The following is a 6405-nucleotide window of genomic DNA, read 5'->3' as shown; positions in this document are numbered from 1 at the left end:
CAGGTTTCCAGGCAAACATCCCCTTGCCCCCTCCCCTTTCTTATTGGTGTTCCCCTCCCCATCCTCCCCCCATTGCCGCCCTCCCCCCAACAATCTAGTTCACTGGGGGTTCAGTCTTAGCAGGACCCAGGGCTTCCCCTTCCACTGGTTCTCTTACTAGGATATTCATTGCTACCTATGAGGTCAGAGTCCAGGGTCAGTCCATGTATAGTCTTTAGGTAGTGGCTTAGTCCCTGGAAGTTCTGGTTGCTTGGCATTGTTCTTCATAAGGGGTCTCAACTGTCAGATATTTAATGAGTGCTTCTATTTCTTTAGGAATTATAGAGCTGTTTCGACAGTTTATCTGATCCTAAACTTACTTTGGTTCCAGGTATCTGTCTAGAAAAATATCCATTTCATCTAGATTTTCCAGTTTTGTTGAGTATAGGCTTTTGTACTAGAATCTTATGACTTTTTTGAATTTCTCCACTTTCTGTTGTTATATCTCCTTTTTCATTTCTGATTTCATTAATTTCGATACTCTCTGTGTTCCCTCTGGTTAGTCTTGCTAATGGTTGATTTATCTTGTTCATTTTCAGTAAGAACCAGCTCCTGGTATTGTTGATACTTTGTATAGTTCTTTTTGTTTTTAATTGCTTGTTTTCATCACTGAGATTGATAATTTCCTGCAGTCTACTCTTCTTGGGTGTATTTGCTTCTTTGTGTCATAGAGCTTTTAGATACACTCTCAAGCTGTTAGATTATGCTCCCTACAGTTTCTTTTTGGTAGCACCCAGAGCTATGAAATTTCCTCTTAAAACTGATTTCATTGTGTCCCAAAAGTTTGAGTATGTTATGCCTTAATTTTCATCAATTTTTCTTCCATTTTTATTAAATTGGGTATTTCTTATTACATTTCAAACATTCCCTTTCCCAGTTTCCAGAACAACATCCCCATAACCCATCCCCTTCCCCTTCTATATGAGTGTTCCCCGCCCAACCTACTGCCCATTACTGCCCCCACAACAATACTGTACACTGGGGGGCCCGCCTTGGCAGAACCAAGGACATCCCCTTCCACTGGAGACCCTATTAGGCTACTCCTTACTACCTTATTTGGAGCCCAGGGTCAGTCGATGTATAGTCTTTGGGTAGTGGCTTAGTCCCTGGAAGCTCTGGTTGGTTGGCACTGTTGTTCTTATGGGGTCTCAAGTCACTTCAGCTCTTCCATTCCATTCTCTGACTCCTTCAACAGGAGTCCCGTTCTCAGTTCAGTGGTTTGCTGCTGGCATTTGCCTATTTATTTGTCATATTCTGGCCCTGTCTCTCAGGAGAGATCTACATCCGGTTCCTGTCAGCCTGCACTTCTTAGCTTCATCCATCTTATCTAGTTTGCTGACTGTATATGTATGGGCCACATGTCGACTGAATGGCCATTCCTTCAGTCTCTGTTCAAAACTTTGCCTCCCTAACCCCTCCTATGAATATTTTTGTTTCCCTATTAAAGAAGGAGTGAAGCATCCACATTTTGGTCATCTGTCTTGAATATCATGTGGTCTGTGCATCTTGGTTAATTCGAGCATTTGGGCTATTATCCACTTATCAATGACTACATACCATGTGTAATTTTCTGTGATTGTGTTACCTCATTCAGGATGATATTCTTCCAGTTTGAACGATTTGAAAATGAATTTCATGACTTCATTGTTTTTGATAGCTGAATAGAACTCCATTGCGTAAATTACCATATTTTTCTGTATCCATTCCTCTGTTGAAGCGCATCTGGGATCTTTACAGCTTCTGGCTATTATAAGTAAGGTTGCTATGAACATAGAGGAGCATGTGTCTTTGTTGTATGTTGGAGCATCTTTTGGGTATATGCCCAGAAGCGGTATTGTTGGGTCCTCTGGTAGTACAATGTTCAATTTTCTGAGGAACCTCCAGACTGAATTTCTAGAATGGTTGTACCAGTCTGCAAAACCACCAATAATGGAGGAGTGTTTCTCTTTCTCCGCATCCCCACCAGCATCTGCTGTCACTAGAGTTTTTAATCTTTGACATTCTGAATGGTATGAGGTGGAATCTCAGGATTATTTTGATCTGCATTTCCATTATGACTAAAGGTGAACATTTCTTTAGGTTGTTCTCAGCCATGCGATATTCCTCACCTGTGAATTCTTTGTTTAGCACTGTACCCCATTTTTAATAGGGTTATTTCTTTCTCTGTAGTCTAATTTTGTGAGTTCTTTGTATATTTTGGATATTAGCCCCCTATCAGTTGTAGGATCCATAAAGAAATTTCCCCAATCTGTTGGTTGTCATTTTGCTCTAACAAAAGTGTCCTTTGCTTAACAGAAGCTTTGTAGCTCAATGTATCCCATTTGTTGATTCTTGTTCTTAGAACATAAGCGAATGGTGTTTTGTTCAGGAAATTTTCTCCACTGGCCATGTGTTTCAGATTCTTCACCACATTTTCTTCTATTAGTTTGAGTGTATCTGGTTTGATGTGGAGATCCTTGATCCACTTAGACTTAAGCTTTGTACAGGGTGATAAGCATGGATCGATCTGCATTCTTCTACATACTGACCTCCAGTTGAACCATCACCATTTGTTGAAAATGCTATCTTTATTTTTTTCCATTGAATTGTTTTGGCTCCTTTGTCAAAAATCAAGTGACCATAGCTGTGTGGGTTCATTTCTCAGTCTTCAATTCTATTCCATTGGTCTATCTGCCTGTGTCTGTACCAATACCCTGCAGTTTTTTATCACTAATGCTCTGTAATACTGCTTGAGATCAGGGATGGTAATTCCCCCGGAAGTCATTTCACTGTTGGGGATAGTTTTAGCTATCCCAGGGTTTTTGTTATTCCAGATGAATTTGTAAATTGTTCTGTCTAACTCTATGAAGAATTGGATCGGAATTTTGATGGGGATTGCACTGAATCTGTAAATAGTGTTTCATAAAATGGCCATTTTTAGTATAATTATCCTGCCAATCCATGAGCATGGATGATCTTTCCAACTTCTGAGATCTTCTTCAATTTCTTTCTTCATAGACTGGAAGTTCTTATGTTATAGATCTTTGACTTGCTTGGTTAAAATCACATCGAGTTATTTTATATTATTTAGGACTATTACAAAGGGTGTCTTTTCCATAATTTCTTTCTCAGCATGTTTATCTTTTGTGTAGAGGAAGGCTACTGATTTATTCGAGTTAATTTTATACCCAGACACTTTGCTGAAAGTGTTTATCAGGTTTAGTAGTTCTCTAGTGGAACTTTTTGGATCACTTAAATATACTATCATTATCATCCATAAATAGTGATATTTTGACTTCTTTTCCAATCTGTATCACTTTGATCTCCTTTTTTGTCTGATTGCTTTGATTAGGATCTCCAGAACTCTTTGAATAGATAGGGAGAGAGTAGGGAGCCTTGTCTAGTCCTTGATTTTAGTGGGATTGTTTCAAGTTTCTCTACATTTAGTTTAATATTAGCTACTGGTTTGCTGTATATGGCTTTTACTCTGTTTAGATATGGGCCTTGAATCCCTGTTCTTTCCAGGATTTTTATCATGAAGGGGTATAGAATTTTGTCAAATGCTTTATGGGCATCTAATGAAATGATCATGTGGTGTTTATCTTTGAATTTGTTCATATAGTGGATTACGTTGATGGTTTTCCATATATTAAACCATCCTTGCATACCTGGGATAAAGCCTACTTGATCATGATGGATCATCGTTTTGATATATTCGTGCATTCTGTTTGCAAATATTTTATTTACTATTTTTGCATCAATATAAATAAGGGAAATTGGTCTGAAGTTCTCTCTCTTTGTTGGGGGGTCTTCGTGTGATTTAGGAATAATAGCAATTTTGGCTTCTTAGAAGGAAAGTTTTAAATTCTTTCTTTATTTCTTCCATGAAAATGTTGTCATTGAATTGACTGTTTTTCAGCTTTCATGTGTATGTGAGTTTTCTCTCATTTTTATTTTTATTGAACACCAGTCTTAATCCATGGTAATCTGGTGGGATTTTTCAATCTTCATGTATGATTTGAGCTTTTTTTTTTTTGAACAAATATATAGTCAATTTTGGAGAAGGTACCGTGAGTTGCTGAGAAGAAGGTATATTATTTTGCTTTAAGATGAAGTGTTCTATAGATTTCTGTTAAATTGATTTGTTTCATAACTTGTTTTATACGTGTCACTGTGTCTCTGTTTATTTTCTGTTTCCATGATATATCTATTGTTGAGAGTGGGGTGGTGTTGAAGTCTCCCACTATTATTGTGTGAGGTGCATTGTTTGCTTTGAGCTTTAGTAAGGTTTCTTTTATGAATTTATGGGTCCTTGCATTTAGAGCATAAATATCCAGGATTGAGATTTCATCTTGTTAGATTTTTTTTCTTTTTTCTTTCATGAATATTTAGTGTCCTTCTTTGTCTTTGATAGGTTTTGTTTGAAAGTTGATTTTATTTAAGTTTAAAAGGCTACTCCGCCTTGTTTCTCGGGACCATTTGCCTGCAAAATTGTTTTCTAGCCTTTTCCTCTGTCGTGTATCTTTTTGTCAATGAAGTGTGTTTCCTGTTAGCAGCATATTGATGGGTCCTCTTTATGTATTGGGAAATTTAGTTCATTGATGTTGACAGATATCAGGGACCAGTGATTGATGTTCACTGTTATGTTTGTTATTATAGGTGGAATTAGGTTCTTGTGGCTATCTTCTTTTGGGTTAGTTGAAATAAGATTTCTTTCTTGTGTTTTCTAGGCTGTGTTTCTCTCCTTTTGTTGAAGTTTTACATGTATTATCCTTTGTAGAGCTGGGTTTGTGGAAATATATTGTGTAATTTGCTTTTGTCATGAAATACCTCGGTTTCTCCCTCAATGTTAATTGACAATTTTGCTGAATATAGTAGCCTGGGCTGGAATTTGTATTCTCTTTGGGTCTGTATGACATCTGCCCAGTATCTTGTGACTTTCATAGACTCTGGTGTAAAGTCTGGTTTAATTCTGATAGGTCTGACTTTTTATTGTACTTGACATTTTTCCCTTACTGCTTCTAATAGTCTTTTTTCTGTTTTGTGCATTTGCTGTTTTCAATATAATGTGATGGAAAGAATTTCTTTCTGGTCCAAGTGATTTGGAGTTCTGTAGGCTCCATTTTTTTCCCTATGGGCATCTCTTTCTTTCAGTCAGGGAAGTTTTCTTTCTATACTTTTGTTGAAGATATTTACTGGCCCTTTAACCTGGGAATCTTCACTCTCCTCTATACGAATTATCCTTAGGTTTGATTTTCTCCTTGTGTCCTGGATTTCCTGGATAATTTGGGTTAGGAGCTTTTTGAGATTTGCCTTTTCTTTGATGATTGTGTCAATGTGTTCTATGATATCTTCTGCCCTTGAGATTCTTGTATATTGCATTCTGTTGGTGTTTGTATGGATGCCTCCTGATCTCTTTCCTAGGTTTTCCGTCTCCATGTTGTTCTGCCTTTGTGATTTGTTCATTGTTTCTATTTCCGTTTTTAGATCCTGGATGATTTTGTTCATTTTTTTCACCTTTAGTTGTGTTTTCCTGTAATTCTTTTTTTTTTTTTTTTTTTTTTTTTTTGGTTCTTTTTTGGAGCTGAGGACCGAACCCATGGCCTTGCGCTTCCTAGGTAAGCGCTCAACCACTGAGCTAAATCACCAGCCCCCAAAAAATATGGAACACTTCACGAATTTGCGTGTCATCCTTGCGCAGGGGCCATGCTAATCTTCTCTGTATCGTTCCAATTTTAGTATATGTGCTGGTGAAGCGAGCACTCCTGTAGTTCTTTAAGGGACTTTTGTGTTTCCTCTTTAAGGGCTTCTACTTCTTTACCTGTCTTGTCCTTTATTATGTTAAGGGAGTTATTTATTTCCTTCTTAAATTCCTCTAACATCATCATGAGTTGTACTTTTAAATCAAAATCTTGCTTTTATGGTGTGTTTCAGTATTCTAAGCTTGCTGTGGTGGGGAATTGGACTCGGATGAGGCCAAGTGGCCTTGCTTTCTGTTGCTTAGGTTCTTACCTTTGCTTCCTGCTATCAGCTTATCTTTGTGTTAGCTGCTCTCACTGTCTCTTGCAGTGGCTTTACCCTCCTGTAAGCCTGTGTGTCAGCACTCCTGGAGACTGGCTTTCTCCCACTAGTATCAGGTACAGAGCTGTAGCACAGGGTCAGCTCCAGGTATAGGTGGAAAACAGAAGAATCCTTTCCCAGACTGATACTTGGTTCCTGTATCTGGAGGGATTTAGGCAGGTTCTTCTTTGGTCAAGAATGTGAAGAGTGTTGGTTTCCCCTGTGCTCTCAGGATTGTCTGCACTTCTGAGAATCCAGCTCCCTCCCCACAGGATCTGGGTACAGGGAGCTGTGGCTCAGGGTCAGCTCCTGGCGTAGCCCTTGTCT

The 6405-nt window shown here is 38.3% G+C and overlaps 1 non-coding gene across 1 annotated transcript; it reads right to left on the bottom strand.

Annotated features, from left to right (window-relative positions):
- Nucleotides 1–5674: 5674 nt before the first annotated feature.
- On the bottom strand, nt 5675–5781 carry LOC120096444 (U6 spliceosomal RNA). The gene has a single exon (XR_005492850.1). It is a non-coding gene; the product is annotated as a U6 spliceosomal RNA (small nuclear RNA).
- Between the last annotated feature and the right edge of the window lie 624 nt (nt 5782–6405).

This window comes from Rattus norvegicus, chromosome 13 (assembly GCF_036323735.1).
Source record: "Rattus norvegicus strain BN/NHsdMcwi chromosome 13, GRCr8, whole genome shotgun sequence".
NCBI lineage: Eukaryota > Metazoa > Chordata > Mammalia > Rodentia > Muridae > Rattus > Rattus norvegicus.
Note: the sequence above shows the minus strand (reverse complement) of the source record. Positions and strands in the feature narration are given on the sequence as shown.